This window comes from Syngnathus floridae, chromosome 17 (assembly GCF_059516105.1).
Source record: "Syngnathus floridae isolate MCC-2025c chromosome 17, RoL_Sflo_1.0, whole genome shotgun sequence".
In the NCBI taxonomy this organism is placed as follows: domain Eukaryota; kingdom Metazoa; phylum Chordata; class Actinopteri; order Syngnathiformes; family Syngnathidae; genus Syngnathus; species Syngnathus floridae.
Window position 1 is genome coordinate 3,989,944 of NC_142429.1, and position 17,557 is coordinate 4,007,500.

At 42.5% G+C, this 17,557-nt stretch overlaps 14 non-coding genes and 15 pseudogenes across 14 annotated transcripts; all 29 read left to right on the forward strand.

Moving 5' to 3' along the window:
• The first annotated feature begins 309 nt into the window (after positions 1-309).
• LOC148383552 (5S ribosomal RNA) lies at positions 310-418 on the forward strand (annotated as a pseudogene).
• A 470-nt stretch (positions 419-888) lies between these two features.
• On the forward strand, positions 889-1,007 carry LOC148383553 (5S ribosomal RNA). Its single transcript, XR_015853753.1, has one exon. It is a non-coding gene; the product is annotated as a 5S ribosomal RNA (ribosomal RNA).
• Positions 1,008-1,477: 470 nt separating this feature from the next.
• Positions 1,478-1,596, forward strand: LOC148383554 (5S ribosomal RNA; annotated as a pseudogene).
• A 470-nt stretch (positions 1,597-2,066) lies between these two features.
• Positions 2,067-2,185, forward strand: LOC148383555 (5S ribosomal RNA). The gene has a single exon (XR_015853685.1). It is a non-coding gene; the product is annotated as a 5S ribosomal RNA (ribosomal RNA).
• Positions 2,186-2,658: 473 nt separating this feature from the next.
• LOC148383556 (5S ribosomal RNA) lies at positions 2,659-2,777 on the forward strand. The gene has a single exon (XR_015853738.1). It is a non-coding gene; the product is annotated as a 5S ribosomal RNA (ribosomal RNA).
• Positions 2,778-3,248: 471 nt separating this feature from the next.
• On the forward strand, positions 3,249-3,357 carry LOC148383557 (5S ribosomal RNA; annotated as a pseudogene).
• Positions 3,358-3,827: 470 nt separating this feature from the next.
• Positions 3,828-3,946, forward strand: LOC148383558 (5S ribosomal RNA; annotated as a pseudogene).
• Positions 3,947-4,416: 470 nt separating this feature from the next.
• On the forward strand, positions 4,417-4,525 carry LOC148383559 (5S ribosomal RNA; annotated as a pseudogene).
• Positions 4,526-4,995: 470 nt separating this feature from the next.
• LOC148383560 (5S ribosomal RNA) lies at positions 4,996-5,114 on the forward strand. Its single transcript, XR_015853604.1, has one exon. It is a non-coding gene; the product is annotated as a 5S ribosomal RNA (ribosomal RNA).
• Positions 5,115-5,584: 470 nt separating this feature from the next.
• LOC148383561 (5S ribosomal RNA) lies at positions 5,585-5,703 on the forward strand. Its single transcript, XR_015853773.1, has one exon. It is a non-coding gene; the product is annotated as a 5S ribosomal RNA (ribosomal RNA).
• Positions 5,704-6,173: 470 nt separating this feature from the next.
• Positions 6,174-6,292, forward strand: LOC148383562 (5S ribosomal RNA). Its single transcript, XR_015853630.1, has one exon. It is a non-coding gene; the product is annotated as a 5S ribosomal RNA (ribosomal RNA).
• Positions 6,293-6,762: 470 nt separating this feature from the next.
• LOC148383563 (5S ribosomal RNA) lies at positions 6,763-6,881 on the forward strand (annotated as a pseudogene).
• Positions 6,882-7,351: 470 nt separating this feature from the next.
• On the forward strand, positions 7,352-7,470 carry LOC148383564 (5S ribosomal RNA). Its single transcript, XR_015853791.1, has one exon. It is a non-coding gene; the product is annotated as a 5S ribosomal RNA (ribosomal RNA).
• A 473-nt stretch (positions 7,471-7,943) lies between these two features.
• Positions 7,944-8,062, forward strand: LOC148383565 (5S ribosomal RNA). The gene has a single exon (XR_015853824.1). It is a non-coding gene; the product is annotated as a 5S ribosomal RNA (ribosomal RNA).
• A 471-nt stretch (positions 8,063-8,533) lies between these two features.
• Positions 8,534-8,642, forward strand: LOC148383566 (5S ribosomal RNA; annotated as a pseudogene).
• Positions 8,643-9,112: 470 nt separating this feature from the next.
• LOC148383567 (5S ribosomal RNA) lies at positions 9,113-9,231 on the forward strand (annotated as a pseudogene).
• Positions 9,232-9,701: 470 nt separating this feature from the next.
• LOC148383568 (5S ribosomal RNA) lies at positions 9,702-9,810 on the forward strand (annotated as a pseudogene).
• A 470-nt stretch (positions 9,811-10,280) lies between these two features.
• On the forward strand, positions 10,281-10,399 carry LOC148383569 (5S ribosomal RNA). The gene has a single exon (XR_015853615.1). It is a non-coding gene; the product is annotated as a 5S ribosomal RNA (ribosomal RNA).
• A 470-nt stretch (positions 10,400-10,869) lies between these two features.
• LOC148383570 (5S ribosomal RNA) lies at positions 10,870-10,988 on the forward strand. Its single transcript, XR_015853627.1, has one exon. It is a non-coding gene; the product is annotated as a 5S ribosomal RNA (ribosomal RNA).
• Positions 10,989-11,458: 470 nt separating this feature from the next.
• Positions 11,459-11,577, forward strand: LOC148383571 (5S ribosomal RNA). The gene has a single exon (XR_015853631.1). It is a non-coding gene; the product is annotated as a 5S ribosomal RNA (ribosomal RNA).
• Positions 11,578-12,047: 470 nt separating this feature from the next.
• On the forward strand, positions 12,048-12,166 carry LOC148383572 (5S ribosomal RNA; annotated as a pseudogene).
• Positions 12,167-12,636: 470 nt separating this feature from the next.
• Positions 12,637-12,755, forward strand: LOC148383573 (5S ribosomal RNA). Its single transcript, XR_015853686.1, has one exon. It is a non-coding gene; the product is annotated as a 5S ribosomal RNA (ribosomal RNA).
• Positions 12,756-13,228: 473 nt separating this feature from the next.
• On the forward strand, positions 13,229-13,347 carry LOC148383574 (5S ribosomal RNA). Its single transcript, XR_015853619.1, has one exon. It is a non-coding gene; the product is annotated as a 5S ribosomal RNA (ribosomal RNA).
• A 471-nt stretch (positions 13,348-13,818) lies between these two features.
• Positions 13,819-13,927, forward strand: LOC148383575 (5S ribosomal RNA; annotated as a pseudogene).
• A 1,049-nt stretch (positions 13,928-14,976) lies between these two features.
• LOC148383576 (5S ribosomal RNA) lies at positions 14,977-15,085 on the forward strand (annotated as a pseudogene).
• A 472-nt stretch (positions 15,086-15,557) lies between these two features.
• LOC148383577 (5S ribosomal RNA) lies at positions 15,558-15,676 on the forward strand (annotated as a pseudogene).
• Positions 15,677-16,146: 470 nt separating this feature from the next.
• On the forward strand, positions 16,147-16,275 carry LOC148383578 (5S ribosomal RNA; annotated as a pseudogene).
• Positions 16,276-16,745: 470 nt separating this feature from the next.
• On the forward strand, positions 16,746-16,864 carry LOC148383579 (5S ribosomal RNA). The gene has a single exon (XR_015853654.1). It is a non-coding gene; the product is annotated as a 5S ribosomal RNA (ribosomal RNA).
• Positions 16,865-17,336: 472 nt separating this feature from the next.
• On the forward strand, positions 17,337-17,445 carry LOC148383580 (5S ribosomal RNA; annotated as a pseudogene).
• The last annotated feature ends 112 nt before the right edge of the window (positions 17,446-17,557 follow it).

Here is a 17,557-nt window from a genome sequence, read left to right on the forward strand (position 1 = left end):
TTCACGTCTTTAACCGCTAGAGAGCAGACTATGTACAGTGAATAAAGAGGCTGGCTCCATGCGAACTCAAAGCAGCAGTCTTTATTTGTAAAAGAACCCAAAACAGCACATTGCGCTTTGCTGTAGGGTTTTTCCACTTTTCATGACATTTACTTTGATACAGCAAAATGCAGGTCGCAATGGCAAATTCGTGCTACCACATAAAAAGCTGTCAGTAACTTTTCATTAAAGCCATGTATCCATGATACGCCGGCTTGGTTTTCAGGTGCGATTGTGTCTATAAATTGCAACATTTCGAGACCTACAATGGCTTACGGCCATACTACCCTGAGATCGCCCGATCTCGGAAGCTAAGCACGGTCGGGCCTGGTTAGTACTTGGATGGGAGACCGCCTGGGAATACCAGGTGCTGTAAGCTTATTTCTTCTTCTTCCACTTCAATTGTTAAAGCAAAATTTTACAACACAATTTTTACCACGTATGGCATTCGGAAACTGCAAGCCGAGTTTTAACTCTGACCTTTGAAATATAACCCGAGTTTCAAACCTATATTGTGTGGTGTCATCCATAGCATTGTAGATCACGTCTTTAACCGCTAGAGAGCAGACTATGTACAGTGAATAAAGAGGCTGGCTCCATGCGAACTCAAAGCAGCAGTCTTTATTTGTAAAAGAACCCAAAACAGCACATTGCGCTTTGCTGTAGGGTTTATCCACTTTTCATGACATTTACTTTGATACAGCAAAATGCAGGTCGCAATGGCAAATTCGTGCTACCACATAAAAAGCTGTCAGTAACTTTTCATTAAAGCCATGTATCCATGATACGCCGGCTTGGTTTTCAGGTGCGATTGTGTCTATAAATTGCAACATTTCGAGACCTACAATGGCTTACGGCCATACTACCCTGAGAACGCCCGATCTAGTCCGATCTCGGAAGCTAAGCACGGTCGGGCCTGGTTAGTACTTGGATGGAAGACCGCCTGGGAATACCAGGTGCTGTAAGCTTATTTCTTCTTCTTCCACTTCAATTGTTAAAGCAAAATTTTACAACACAATTTTTACCACGTATGGCATTCAGACACTGCAAGCCGAGTTTTAACTCTGACCTTTAAACTATAACCCGAGTTTCAAACCTATATTGTGTGGTGTCATCCATAGCATTGTAGTTCACGTCTTTAACCGCTAGAGAGCAGACTATGTACAGTGAATAAAGAGGCTGGCTCCATGCGAACTCAAAGCAGCAGTCTTTATTTGTAAAAGGACCCAAAACAGCACATTGCGCTTTGCTCTAGGATTTTTCCACTTTTCATGACATTTACTTTGATACAGCAAAATGCAGGTCGCAATGGCATATTCGTGCTACCACATAAAAAGCTGTCAGTAACTTTTCATTAAAGCCATGTATCCATGATACGCCGGCTTGGTTTTCAGGTGCGATTGTGTCTATAAATTGCAACATTTCGAGACCTACAATGGCTTACGGCCATACTACCCTGAGAACGCCCGATCTCGTCCGATCGCAGAAGCTAAGCACGGTCAGGCCTGGTTAGTACTTGGATGGGAGACAGCCTGGGAATACCAGGTGTTGTAAGCTTATCTCTTCTTCTTCCACTTCAATTGTTAAAGCAAAATTTTACAACACAATTTTTACCACGTATGGCATTCGGAAACTGCAAGCCGAGTTTTAACTCTGACCTTTAAACTATAACCCGAGTTTCAAACCTATATTGTGTGGTGTCATCCATAGCATTGTAGTTCACGTCTTTAACCGCTAGAGAGCAGACTATGTACAGTGAATAAAGAGGCTGGCTCCATGCGAACTCAAAGCAGCAGTCTTTATTTGTAAAAGAACCCAAAACAGCACATTGCGCTTCCCTGTAGGGTTTTTCCACTTTTCATGACATTTACTTTGATACAGCAAAATGCAGGTCGCAATGGCAAATTCGTGCTACCACATAAAAAGCTGTCAGTAACTTTTCATTAAAGCCATGTATCCATGATACGCCGGCTTGGTTTTCAGGTGCGATTGTGTCTATAAATTGCAACATTTCAAGATCTACAATGGCTTACGGCCATACTACCCTGAGAACGCCCGATCTCGTCCGATCTCGGAAGCTAAGCACGGTCGGGCCTGGTTAGTACTTGGATGGGAGACCGCCTGGGTATACCAGGTGCTGTAAGCTTCTTTCTTCTTCTTCTTCCACTTCAATTGTTAAAGCAAAATTTTACAACACAATTTTTACCACGTATGGCATTCAGAAACTGCAAGCCGAGTTTTAACTCTGACCTTTAAACTATAACCCGAGTTTCAAACCTATATTGTGTGGTGTCATCCATAGCATTGTAGTTCACGTCTTTAACCGCTAGAGAGCAGACTATGTACAGTGAATAAAGAGGCTGGCTCCATGCGAACTCAAAGCAGCAGTCTTTATTTGTAAAAGAACCCAAAACAGGACATTGCGCTTTGCTGTAGGGTTTTTCCACTTTTCATGACATTTACTTTGATACAGCAAAATGCAGGTCGCAATGGCAAATTCGTGCTACCACATAAAAAGCTGTCAGTAACTTTTCATTAAAGCCATGTATCCATGATACGCCGGCTTGGTTTTCAGGTGCGATTGTGTCTATAAATTGCAACATTTCGAGACCTACAATGGCTTACGGCCATACTACCCTGAGAACGCCCGATCTCGTACGATCTCGGAAGCTAAGCACGGTCAGGCCTGGTTAGTACTTGGATGGGAGACCGCCTGGGAATACCAGGTGATGTAAGCTTTTTTTCTTCTTCTTCCACTTCAATTGTTAAAGCAAAAGTTTACAACACAATTTTTACCACGTATGGCATTCGGAAACTGCAAGCCGAGTTTTAACTCTGACCTTTAAACTACAACCCGAGTTACAAACCTATATTGTGTGGTGTCATCCATAGCATTGTAGTTCACGTCTTTAACCGCTAGAGAGCAGACTATGTACAGTGAATAAAGAGGCTGGCTCCATGCGAACTCAAAGCAGCAGTCTTTATTTGTAAAAGAACCCAAAACAGCACATTGCGCTTTGCTGTAGGGTTTTTCCACTTTTCATGACATTTACTTTGATACAGCAAAATGCAGGTCGCAATGGCAAATTTGTGCTACCACATAAAAAGCTGTCAGTAACTTTTCATTAAAGCCATGTATCCATGATACGCCGGCTTGGTTTTCAGGTGCGATTGTGTCTATAAATTGCAACATTTCGAGACCTACAATGGCTTACGGCCATACTACCCTGAGAACGCCCGATCTCGGAAGCTAAGCACGGTCGGGCCTGGTTAGTACTTGGATGGGAGACCGCCTGGGAATACGAGGTGCTGTAAGCTTTTTTCTTCTTCTTCCACTTCAATTGTTAAAGCAAAATTTTACAACACAATTTTTACCACGTATGGCATTCGGAAACTGCAAGCCGAGTTTTAACTCTGACCTTTAAACTATAACCCGAGTTTCAAACCTATATTGTGTGGTGTCATCCATAGCATTGTAGTTCACGTCTTTAACCGCTAGAGAGCAGACTATGTACAGTGAATAAAGAGGCTGGCTCCATGCGAACTCAAAGCAGCAGTCTTTATTTGTAAAAGAACCCAAAACAGCACATTGCGCTTTGCTGTAGGGTTTTTCCACTTTTCATGACATTTACTTTGATACAGCAAAATGCAGGTCGCAATGGCAAATTCATGCTACCAAATAAAAAGCTGTCAGTAACTTTTCATTAAAGCCATGTATCCATGATACGCCGGCTTGGTTTACAGGTGCGATTGTGTCTATAAATTGCAACATTTCAAGAACTACAATGGCTTATGGCCATACTACCCTGAGAACGCCCGATCTCGTCCGATCTTGGAAGCTATGCACGGTCGGGCCTGGTTAGTACTTGGATGGGAGAGCGCCTGGGAATACCAGGTGCTGTAAGCTTATTTCTTCTTCTTCCACTTCAATTGTTAAATCAAAGTTTTACAACACAATTTTTACCACGTATGGCATTCGGAAACTGCAAGCCGAGTTTTAACTCTGACCTTTAAACTATAACCCGAGTTTCAAACCTATATTGTGTGGTGTCATCCATAGCATTGTAGTTCACGTCTTTAACCGCTAGAGAGCAGACTATGTACAGTGAATAAAGAGGCTGGCTCCATGCGAACTCAAAGCAGCAGTCTTTATTTGTAAAAGAACCCAAAACAGCACATTGCGCTTTGCTGTAGGGTTTTTCCACTTTTCATGACATTTACTTTGATACAGCAAAATGCAGGTCGCAATGGCAAATTCGTGCTACCACATAAAAAGCTGTCAGTAACTTTTCATTAAAGCCATGTATCCATGATACGCCGGCTTGGTTTTCAGGTGCGATTGTGTCTATAAATTGCAACATTTCGAGACCTACAATGGCTTACGGCCATACTACCCTGAGATCGCCCGATCTCGGAAGCTAAGCACGGTCGGGCCTGGTTAGTACTTGGATGGGAGACCGCCTGGGAATACCAGGTGCTGTAAGCTTATTTCTTCTTCTTCCACTTCAATTGTTAAAGCAAAATTTTACAACACAATTTTTACCACGTATGGCATTCGGAAACTGCAAGCCGAGTTTTAACTCTGACCTTTGAAATATAACCCGAGTTTCAAACCTATATTGTGTGGTGTCATCCATAGCATTGTAGATCACGTCTTTAACCGCTAGAGAGGAGACTATGTACAGTGAATAAAGAGGCTGGCTCCATGCGAACTCAAAGCAGCAGTCTTTATTTGTAAAAGAACCCAAAACAGCACATTGCGCTTTGCTGTAGGGTTTATCCACTTTTCATGACATTTACTTTGATACAGCAAAATGCAGGTCGCAATGGCAAATTCGTGCTACCACATAAAAAGCTGTCAGTAACTTTTCATTAAAGCCATGTATCCATGATACGCCGGCTTGGTTTTCAGGTGCGATTGTGTCTATAAATTGCAACATTTCGAGACCTACAATGGCTTACGGCCATACTACCCTGAGAACACCCGATCTCGTCCGATCTCGGAAGCTAAGCACGGTCGGGCCTGGTTAGTACTTGGATGGGAGACCACCTGGGAATACCAGGTGCTGTAAGCTTTTTTCTTCTTCTTCCACTTCAATTGTTAAAGCAAAATTTTACAACACAATTTTTACCACGTATGGCATTCGGAAACTGCAAGCCGAGTTTTAACTCTGACCTTTAAACTATAACCCGAGTTTCAAACCTATATTGTGTGGTGTCATCCATAGCATTGTAGTTCACGTCTTTAACCGCTAGAGAGCAGACTATGTACAGTGAATAAAGAGGCTGGCTCCATGCGAACTCAAAGCAGCAGTCTTTATTTGTAAAAGAACCCAAAACAGCACATTGCGCTTTGCTGTAGGGTTTTTCCACTTTTCATGACATTTACTTTGATACAGCAAAATGCAGGTCGCAATGGCAAATTCATGCTACCAAATAAAAAGCTGTCAGTAACTTTTCATTAAAGCCATGTATCCATGATACGCCGGCTTGGTTTACAGGTGCGATTGTGTCTATAAATTGCAACATTTCAAGACCTACAATGGCTTATGGCCATACTACCCTGAGAACGCCCGATCTCGTCCGATCTCGGAAGCTAAGCACGGTCGGGCCTGGTTAGTACTTGGATCGGAGACCGCCTGGGAATACCAGGTGCTGTAAGCTTATTTCTTCTTCTTCCACTTCAATTGTTAAATCAAAGTTTTACAACACAATTTTTACCACGTATGGCATTCGGAAACTGCAAGCCGAGTTTTAACTCTGACCTTTAAACTATAACCCGAGTTTCAAACCTATATTGTGTGGTGTCATCCATAGCATTGTAGTTCACGTCTTTAACCGCTAGAAAGCAGACTATGTACAGTGAATAAAGAAGCTGGCTCCATGCGAACTCAAAGCAGCAGTCTTTATTTGTAAAAGAACCCAAAACAGCACATTGCGCTTTGCTGTAGGGTTTTTCCACTTTTCATGACATTTACTTTGATACAGCAAAATGCAGGTCGCAATGGCATATTCGTGCTACCACATAAAAAGCTGTCAGTGACTTTTCATTAAAGCCATGTATCCATGATACGCCGGCTTGGTTTTCAGGTGCGATTGTGTCTATAAATTGCAACATTTCGAGACCTACAATGGCTTACGGCCATACTACCCTGAGAACGCCCGATCTCGTCCGATCTCGGAAGCTAAGCACGGTCGGGCCTGGTTAGTACTTGGATGGAAGACCGCCTGGGAATACCAGGTGCTGTAAGCTTATTTCTTCTTCTTCCACTTCAATTGTTAAAGCAAAATTTTACAACACAATTTTTACCACGTATGGCATTCAGACACTGCAAGCCGAGTTTTAACTCTGACCTTTAAACTATAACCCGAGTTTCAAACCTATATTGTGTGGTGTCATCCATAGCATTGTAGTTCACGTCTTTAACCGCTAGAGAGCAGACTATGTACAGTGAATAAAGAGGCTGGCTCCATGCGAACTCAAAGCAGCAGTCTTTATTTGTAAAAGGACCCAAAACAGCACATTGCGCTTTGCTCTAGGATTTTTCCACTTTTCATGACATTTACTTTGATACAGCAAAATGCAGGTCGCAATGGCATATTCGTGCTACCACATAAAAAGCTGTCAGTAACTTTTCATTAAAGCCATGTATCCATGATACGCCGGCTTGGTTTTCAGGTGCGATTGTGTCTATAAATTGCAACATTTCGAGACCTACAATGGCTTACGGCCATACTACCCTGAGAACGCCCGATCTCGTCCGATCGCAGAAGCTAAGCACGGTCAGGCCTGGTTAGTACTTGGATGGGAGACAGCCTGGGAATACCAGGTGTTGTAAGCTTATCTCTTCTTCTTCCACTTCAATTGTTAAAGCAAAATTTTACAACACAATTTTTACCACGTATGGCATTCGGAAACTGCAAGCCGAGTTTTAACTCTGACCTTTAAACTATAACCCGAGTTTCAAACCTATATTGTGTGGTGTCATCCATAGCATTGTAGTTCACGTCTTTAACCGCTAGAGAGCAGACTATGTACAGTGAATAAAGAGGCTGGCTCCATGCGAACTCAAAGCAGCAGTCTTTATTTGTAAAAGAACCCAAAACAGCACATTGCGCTTCCCTGTAGGGTTTTTCCACTTTTCATGACATTTACTTTGATACAGCAAAATGCAGGTCGCAATGGCAAATTCGTGCTACCACATAAAAAGCTGTCAGTAACTTTTCATTAAAGCCATGTATCCATGATACGCCGGCTTGGTTTTCAGGTGCGATTGTGTCTATAAATTGCAACATTTCAAGATCTACAATGGCTTACGGCCATACTACCCTGAGAACGCCCGATCTTGTCCGATCTCGGAAGCTAAGCACGGTCGGGCCTGGTTAGTACTTGGATGGGAGACCGCCTGGGTATACCAGGTGCTGTAAGCTTCTTTCTTCTTCTTCTTCCACTTCAATTGTTAAAGCAAAATTTTACAACACAATTTTTACCACGTATGGCATTCAGAAACTGCAAGCCGAGTTTTAACTCTGACCTTTAAACTATAACCCGAGTTTCAAACCTATATTGTGTGGTGTCATCCATAGCATTGTAGTTCACGTCTTTAACCGCTAGAGAGCAGACTATGTACAGTGAATAAAGAAGCTGGCTCCATGCGAACTCAAAGCAGCAGTCTTTATTTGTAAAAGAACCCAAAACAGGACATTGCGCTTTGCTGTAGGGTTTTTCCACTTTTCATGACATTTACTTTGATACAGCAAAATGCAGGTCGCAATGGCAAATTCGTGCTACCACATAAAAAGCTGTCAGTAACTTTTCATTAAAGCCATGTATCCATGATACGCCGGCTTGGTTTTCAGGTGCGATTGTGTCTATAAATTGCAACATTTCGAGACCTACAATGGCTTACGGCCATACTACCCTGAGAACGCCCGATCTCGTACGATCTCGGAAGCTAAGCACGGTCAGGCCTGGTTAGTACTTGGATGGGAGACCGCCTGGGAATACCAGGTGCTGTAAGCTTTTTTTCTTCTTCTTCCACTTCAATTGTTAAAGCAAAAGTTTACAACACAATTTTTACCACGTATGGCATTCGGAAACTGCAAGCCGAGTTTTAACTCTGACCTTTAAACTACAACCCGAGTTACAAACCTATATTGTGTGGTGTCATCCATAGCATTGTAGTTCACGTCTTTAACCGCTAGAGAGCAGACTATGTACAGTGAATAAAGAGGCTGGCTCCATGCGAACTCAAAGCAGCAGTCTTTATTTGTAAAAGAACCCAAAACAGCACATTGCGCTTTGCTGTAGGGTTTTTCCACTTTTCATGACATTTACTTTGATACAGCAAAATGCAGGTCGCAATGGCAAATTTGTGCTACCACATAAAAAGCTGTCAGTAACTTTTCATTAAAGCCATGTATCCATGATACGCCGGCTTGGTTTTCAGGTGCGATTGTGTCTATAAATTGCAACATTTCGAGACCTACAATGGCTTACGGCCATACTACCCTGAGAACGCCCGATCTCGGAAGCTAAGCACGGTCGGGCCTGGTTAGTACTTGGATGGGAGACCGCCTGGGAATACGAGGTGCTGTAAGCTTTTTTCTTCTTCTTCCACTTCAATTGTTAAAGCAAAATTTTACAACACAATTTTTACCACGTATGGCATTCGGAAACTGCAAGCCGAGTTTTAACTCTGACCTTTAAACTATAACCCGAGTTTCAAACCTATATTGTGTGGTGTCATCCATAGCATTGTAGTTCACGTCTTTAACCGCTAGAGAGCAGACTATGTACAGTGAATAAAGAGGCTGGCTCCATGCGAACTCAAAGCAGCAGTCTTTATTTGTAAAAGAACCCAAAACAGCACATTGCGCTTTGCTGTAGGGTTTTTCCACTTTTCATGACATTTACTTTGATACAGCAAAATGCAGGTCGCAATGGCAAATTCATGCTACCAAATAAAAAGCTGTCAGTAACTTTTCATTAAAGCCATGTATCCATGATACGCCGGCTTGGTTTACAGGTGCGATTGTGTCTATAAATTGCAACATTTCAAGAACTACAATGGCTTATGGCCATACTACCCTGAGAACGCCCGATCTCGTCCGATCTTGGAAGCTATGCACGGTCGGGCCTGGTTAGTACTTGGATGGGAGAGCGCCTGGGAATACCAGGTGCTGTAAGCTTATTTCTTCTTCTTCCACTTCAATTGTTAAATCAAAGTTTTACAACACAATTTTTACCACGTATGGCATTCGGAAACTGCAAGCCGAGTTTTAACTCTGACCTTTAAACTATAACCCGAGTTTCAAACCTATATTGTGTGGTGTCATCCATAGCATTGTAGTTCACGTCTTTAACCGCTAGAGAGCAGACTATGTACAGTGAATAAAGAGGCTGGCTCCATGCGAACTCAAAGCAGCAGTCTTTATTTGTAAAAGAACCCAAAACAGCACATTGCGCTTTGCTGTAGGGTTTTTCCACTTTTCATGACATTTACTTTGATACAGCAAAATGCAGGTCGCAATGGCAAATTCGTGCTACCACATAAAAAGCTGTCAGTAACTTTTCATTAAAGCCATGTATCCATGATACGCCGGCTTGGTTTTCAGGTGCGATTGTGTCTATAAATTGCAACATTTCGAGACCTACAATGGCTTACGGCCATACTACCCTGAGATCGCCCGATCTCGGAAGCTAAGCACGGTCGGGCCTGGTTAGTACTTGGATGGGAGACCGCCTGGGAATACCAGGTGCTGTAAGCTTATTTCTTCTTCTTCCACTTCAATTGTTAAAGCAAAATTTTACAACACAATTTTTACCACGTATGGCATTCGGAAACTGCAAGCCGAGTTTTAACTCTGACCTTTGAAATATAACCCGAGTTTCAAACCTATATTGTGTGGTGTCATCCATAGCATTGTAGATCACGTCTTTAACCGCTAGAGAGCAGACTATGTACAGTGAATAAAGAGGCTGGCTCCATGCGAACTCAAAGCAGCAGTCTTTATTTGTAAAAGAACCCAAAACAGCACATTGCGCTTTGCTGTAGGGTTTATCCACTTTTCATGACATTTACTTTGATACAGCAAAATGCAGGTCGCAATGGCAAATTCGTGCTACCACATAAAAAGCTGTCAGTAACTTTTCATTAAAGCCATGTATCCATGATACGCCGGCTTGGTTTTCAGGTGCGATTGTGTCTATAAATTGCAACATTTCGAGACCTACAATGGCTTACGGCCATACTACCCTGAGAACACCCGATCTCGTCCGATCTCGGAAGCTAAGCACGGTCGGGCCTGGTTAGTACTTGGATGGGAGACCACCTGGGAATACCAGGTGCTGTAAGCTTTTTTCTTCTTCTTCCACTTCAATTGTTAAAGCAAAATTTTACAACACAATTTTTACCACGTATGGCATTCGGAAACTGCAAGCCGAGTTTTAACTCTGACCTTTAAACTATAACCCGAGTTTCAAACCTATATTGTGTGGTGTCATCCATAGCATTGTAGTTCACGTCTTTAACCGCTAGAGAGCAGACTATGTACAGTGAATAAAGAGGCTGGCTCCATGCGAACTCAAAGCAGCAGTCTTTATTTGTAAAAGAACCCAAAACAGCACATTGCGCTTTGCTGTAGGGTTTTTCCACTTTTCATGACATTTACTTTGATACAGCAAAATGCAGGTCGCAATGGCAAATTCATGCTACCAAATAAAAAGCTGTCAGTAACTTTTCATTAAAGCCATGTATCCATGATACGCCGGCTTGGTTTACAGGTGCGATTGTGTCTATAAATTGCAACATTTCAAGACCTACAATGGCTTATGGCCATACTACCCTGAGAACGCCCGATCTCGTCTGATCTCGGAAGCTAAGCACGGTCGGGCCTGGTTAGTACTTGGATGGGAGACCGCCTGGGAATACCAGGTGCTGTAAGCTTATTTCTTCTTCTTCCACTTCAATTGTTAAATCAAAGTTTTACAACACAATTTTTACCACGTATGGCATTCGGAAACTGCAAGCCGAGTTTTAACTCTGACCTTTAAACTATAACCCGAGTTTCAAACCTATATTGTGTGGTGTCATCCATAGCATTGTAGTTCACGTCTTTAACCGCTAGAAAGCAGACTATGTACAGTGAATAAAGAAGCTGGCTCCATGCGAACTCAAAGCAGCAGTCTTTATTTGTAAAAGAACCCAAAACAGCACATTGCGCTTTGCTGTAGGGTTTTTCCACTTTTCATGACATTTACTTTGATACAGCAAAATGCAGGTCGCAATGGCATATTCGTGCTACCACATAAAAAGCTGTCAGTGACTTTTCATTAAAGCCATGTATCCATGATACGCCGGCTTGGTTTTCAGGTGCGATTGTGTCTATAAATTGCAACATTTCGAGACCTACAATGGCTTACGGCCATACTACCCTGAGAACGCCCGATCTCGTCCGATCTCGGAAGCTAAGCACGGTCGGGCCTGGTTAGTACTTGGATGGAAGACCGCCTGGGAATACCAGGTGCTGTAAGCTTATTTCTTCTTCTTCCACTTCAATTGTTAAAGCAAAATTTTACAACACAATTTTTACCACGTATGGCATTCAGACACTGCAAGCCGAGTTTTAACTCTGACCTTTAAACTATAACCCGAGTTTCAAACCTATATTGTGTGGTGTCATCCATAGCATTGTAGTTCACGTCTTTAACCGCTAGAGAGCAGACTATGTACAGTGAATAAAGAGGCTGGCTCCATGCGAACTCAAAGCAGCAGTCTTTATTTGTAAAAGGACCCAAAACAGCACATTGCGCTTTGCTCTAGGATTTTTCCACTTTTCATGACATTTACTTTGATACAGCAAAATGCAGGTCGCAATGGCATATTCGTGCTACCACATAAAAAGCTGTCAGTAACTTTTCATTAAAGCCATGTATCCATGATACGCCGGCTTGGTTTTCAGGTGCGATTGTGTCTATAAATTGCAACATTTCGAGACCTAAAATGGCTTACGGCCATACTACCCTGAGAACGCCCGATCTCGTCCGATCGCAGAAGCTAAGCACGGTCAGGCCTGGTTAGTACTTGGATGGGAGACAGCCTGGGAATACCAGGTGTTGTAAGCTTATCTCTTCTTCTTCCACTTCAATTGTTAAAGCAAAATTTTACAACACAATTTTTACCACGTATGGCATTCGGAAACTGCAAGCCGAGTTTTAACTCTGACCTTTAAACTATAACCCGAGTTTCAAACCTATATTGTGTGGTGTCATCCATAGCATTGTAGTTCACGTCTTTAACCGCTAGAGAGCAGACTATGTACAGTGAATAAAGAGGCTGGCTCCATGCGAACTCAAAGCAGCAGTCTTTATTTGTAAAAGAACCCAAAACAGCACATTGCGCTTCCCTGTAGGGTTTTTCCACTTTTCATGACATTTACTTTGATACAGCAAAATGCAGGTCGCAATGGCAAATTCGTGCTACCACATAAAAAGCTGTCAGTAACTTTTCATTAAAGCCATGTATCCATGATACGCCGGCTTGGTTTTCAGGTGCGATTGTGTCTATAAATTGCAACATTTCAAGATCTACAATGGCTTACGGCCATACTACCCTGAGAACGCCCGATCTCGTCCGATCTCGGAAGCTAAGCACGGTCGGGCCTGGTTAGTACTTGGATGGGAGACCGCCTGGGTATACCAGGTGCTGTAAGCTTCTTTCTTCTTCTTCTTCCACTTCAATTGTTAAAGCAAAATTTTACAACACAATTTTTACCACGTATGGCATTCAGAAACTGCAAGCCGAGTTTTAACTCTGACCTTTAAACTATAACCCGAGTTTCAAACCTATATTGTGTGGTGTCATCCATAGCATTGTAGTTCACGTCTTTAACCGCTAGAGAGCAGACTATGTACAGTGAATAAAGAGGCTGGCTCCATGCGAACTCAAAGCAGCAGTCTTTATTTGTAAAAGAACCCAAAACAGGACATTGCGCTTTGCTGTAGGGTTTTTCCACTTTTCATGACATTTACTTTGATACAGCAAAATGCAGGTCGCAATGGCAAATTCGTGCTACCACATAAAAAGCTGTCAGTAACTTTTCATTAAAGCCATGTATCCATGATACGCCGGCTTGGTTTTCAGGTGCGATTGTGTCTATAAATTGCAACATTTCGAGACCTACAATGGCTTACGGCCATACTACCCTGAGAACGCCCGATCTCGTACGATCTCGGCAGCTAAGCACGGTCAGGCCTGGTTAGTACTTGGATGGGAGACCGCCTGGGAATACCAGGTGCTGTAAGCTTTTTTTCTTCTTCTTCCACTTCAATTGTTAAAGCAAAAGTTTACAACACAATTTTTACCACGTATGGCATTCGGAAACTGCAAGCCGAGTTTTAACTCTGACCTTTAAACTACAACCCGAGTTACAAACCTATATTGTGTGGTGTCATCCATAGCATTGTAGTTCACGTCTTTAACCGCTAGAGAGCAGACTATGTACAGTGAATAAAGAGGCTGGCTCCATGCGAACTCAAAGCAGCAGTCTTTATTTGTAAAAGAACCCAAAACAGCACATTGCGCTTTGCTGTAGGGTTTTTCCACTTTTCATGACATTTACTTTGATACAGCAAAATGCAGGTCGCAATGGCAAATTTGTGCTACCACATAAAAAGCTGTCAGTAACTTTTCATTAAAGCCATGTATCCATGATACGCCGGCTTGGTTTTCAGGTGCGATTGTGTCTATAAATTGCAACATTTCGAGACCTACAATGGCTTACGGCCATACTACCCTGAGAACGCCCGATCTCGGAAGCTAAGCACGGTCGGGCCTGGTTAGTACTTGGATGGGAGACCGCCTGGGAATACGAGGTGCTGTAAGCTTTTTTCTTCTTCTTCCACTTCAATTGTTAAAGCAAAATTTTACAACACAATTTTTACCACGTATGGCATTCGGAAACTGCAAGCCGAGTTTTAACTCTGACCTTTAAACTATAACCCGAGTTTCAAACCTATATTGTGTGGTGTCATCCATAGCATTGTAGTTCACGTCTTTAACCGCTAGAGAGCAGACTATGTACAGTGAATAAAGAGGCTGGCTCCATGCGAACTCAAAGCAGCAGTCTTTATTTGTAAAAGAACCCAAAACAGCACATTGCGCTTTGCTGTAGGGTTTTTCCACTTTTCATGACATTTACTTTGATACAGCAAAATGCAGGTCGCAATGGCAAATTCATGCTACCAAATAAAAAGCTGTCAGTAACTTTTCATTAAAGCCATGTATCCATGATACGCCGGCTTGGTTTACAGGTGCGATTGTGTCTATAAATTGCAACATTTCAAGATCTACAATGGCTTATGGCCATACAACCCTGAGAATGCCCGATCTCTGAAGCTAAGCACGGTCGGGCCTGGTTAGTACTTGGATGGGAGACCGCCTGGGAATACCAGGTGTTTTAAGCTTATTTCTTCTTCTTCCCCTTCAATTGTTAAATCAAAGTTTTACAACACAATTTTTACCACGTATGGCATTCGGAAACTGTAAGCCGAGTTTTAACTCTGACCTTTAAACTATAACCCGAGTTTCAAACCTATATTGTGTGGTGTCATCCATAGCATTGTAGTTCACATCTTTAACCGCTAGAGAGCAGACTATGTACAGTGAATAAAGAGGCTGGCTCCATGCGAACTCAAAGCAGCAGTCTTTATTTGTAAAAGAACCCAAAACAGCACATTGCGCTTTGCTGTAGGGTTTTTCCACTTTTCATGACATTTACTTTGATACAGCAAAATGCAGGTCGCAATGGCAAATTCGTGCTACCACATAAAAAGCTGTCAGTAACTTTTCATTCAAGCCATGTTTCCATGATACGGCGGCTTGGTTTACAGGTGCGATTGTCTCTATAAACTGCAACATTTCAAGACCCACGATGGCTTACGGCCATACTACCCTGAGAACGCCTGATCTCGGAAGCTAAGCAGGGCCGGGCCTGGTTAGTACTTGGATGGGAGACCGCCTGGGAATACCAGGTGCTGTAAGCTTTTCTCTTCTTCTTCCACTTCAATTGTTAAAGCAAAATTTTACAACATAATTTTTACCACGTATGGCATTCGGAAACTGTAAGCCGAGTTTTAACTCTGACCTTTAAACTATAACCCGAGTTTCAAACCTATATTGTGTGGTGTCATCCATAGCATTGTAGTTCACGTCTTTAACCGCTAGAGAGGAGACTATGTACGGTGAATAAAGAGGCTGGCTCCATGCGAACTCAAAGCAGCAGTCTTTATTTGTAAAAGAACCCAAAACAGATCATTGCGCTTTGCTGTAGGGTTTTTCCACTTTTCATGACATTTTTACTTTGATACAGCAAAATGCAGGTCGCAATGGCAAATTCGTGCTACCACATAAAAAGCTGTCAGTAACTTTTCATTAAAGCCATGTATGCATGATACGCCGGCTTGGTTTTCAGGTGCGATTGTGTCTATAAATTGCAACATTTCGAGAACTACAATGGCATACGGCCATACTACCCTGAGAACGCCCGATCTCCTTCGATCTCGGAAGCTAAGCACGGTCGGGCCTGGTTAGTACTTGGATGGGAGACCGCCTGGGAATACCAGGTCCTGTAAGCTTATTTCTTCTTCTTCCACTTCAATTGTTAAAGCAAAATTTTACAACACAATTTTTACCACGTATGGCATTCGGAAACTGCAAGCCGAGTTTTAACTCTGACCTTTAAACTATAACCCGAGTTTCAAACCTATATTGTGTGGTGTCATCCATAGCATTGTAGTTCACGTCTTTAACCGCTAGAGAGCAGACTATGTACAGTGAATAAAGAGGCTGGCTCCATGCAAACTCAAAGCAGCAGTCTTTATTTGTAAAAGAACCCAAAACAGCACATTGCGCTTCCCTGTGGGGTTTTTCCACTTTTCATGACATTTACTTTGATACAGCAAAATGCAGGTCGCAATGGCAAATTTGTGCTACCACATAAAAAGCTGTCAGTAACTTTTCATTAAAGACATGTTTCCATGATACGCCGGCTTGGTTTTCAGGTGCGATTGTGTCTATAAATTAGAACATTTCGAGACCTACAATGGCTTACGGCCATACTACCCTGAGAACGCCCGATCTCGTCCGATCTCAGAAGCTAAGCACGGTCAGGCCTGGTCAGGCCTGGTTAGTACTTGGATGGGAGACCGCCTGGGAATACCAGGTGCTGTAAGCTTATTTCTTCTTCTTCCACTTCAATTGTTAAAGCAAAATTTTACAACACAATTTTTACCACGTATGGCATTCGGAAACTGCAAGCCGAGTTTTAACTCTGACCATTAAACTATAACCCGAGTTTCAAACCTATATTGTGTGGTGTCATCCATAGCATTGTAGTTCACGTCTTTAACCGCTAGAGAGCAGACTATGTACAGTGAATAAAGAGGCTGGCTCCATGCGAACTCAAAGCAGCAGTCTTTATTTGTAAAAGAACCCAAAACAGCACATTGCGCTTCCCTGTAGGGTTTTTCCACTTTTCATGACATTTACTTTGATACAGCAAAATGCAGGTCGCAATGGCAAATTTGTGCTACCACATAAAAAGCTGTCAGTAACTTTTCATTCAAGCCATGTTTCCATGATACGGCGGCTTGGTTTACAGGTGCGATTGTCTCTATAAATTGCAACATTTCGAGATCCACAATGGCTTACGGCCATACTACCCAGAGAACGCCTGATCTCATCCGATCTCGGACGCTAAGCAGGGTCGGGCCTGGTTAGTACTTGGATGGGAGACCGCCTGGGAATACCAGGTGCTGTAAGCTTTTTTCTTCTTCTTCCACTTCAATTGTTAAAGCAAAATTTTACAACACAATTTTTACCACGTATGGCATTCGGAAACTGTAAGCCGAGTTTTAACTCTGACCTTTAAACTATAACCCGAGTTTCAAACCTATATATTGTGTGGTGTCATCCATAGCATTGTAGTTCACGTCTTTAACCGCTAGAGAGCAGACTATGTACAGTGAATAAAGAGGCTGGCTCCATGCGAACTCAAAGCAGCAGTCTTTATTTGTAAAAGAACCCAAAACAGCACATTGCGCTTTGCTGTAGGGTTTTTCCACTTTTCATGACATTTACTTTGATACAGCAAAATGCAGGTCGCAATGGCAAATTCGTGCTACCACATAAAAAGCTGTCAGTAACTTTTCATTAAAGCCATGTATCCATGATACGCCGGCTTGGTTTTCAGGTGCGATTGTGTCTATAAATTGCAACATTTCGAGACCTACAATGGCTTACGGCCATACTACCCTGAGAACGTCCAATCTCGGAAGCTAAGCACGGTCGGGCCTGGTTAGTACTTGGATGGGAGACCGCCTGGGAATACCAGGTGCTGTAAGCTTATTTCTTCTTCTTCCACTTCAATTGTTAAAGCAAAATTTTACAACACAATTTTTACCACGTATGGCATTCGGAAACTGCAAGCCGAGTTTTAACTCTGACCTTTAAACTAT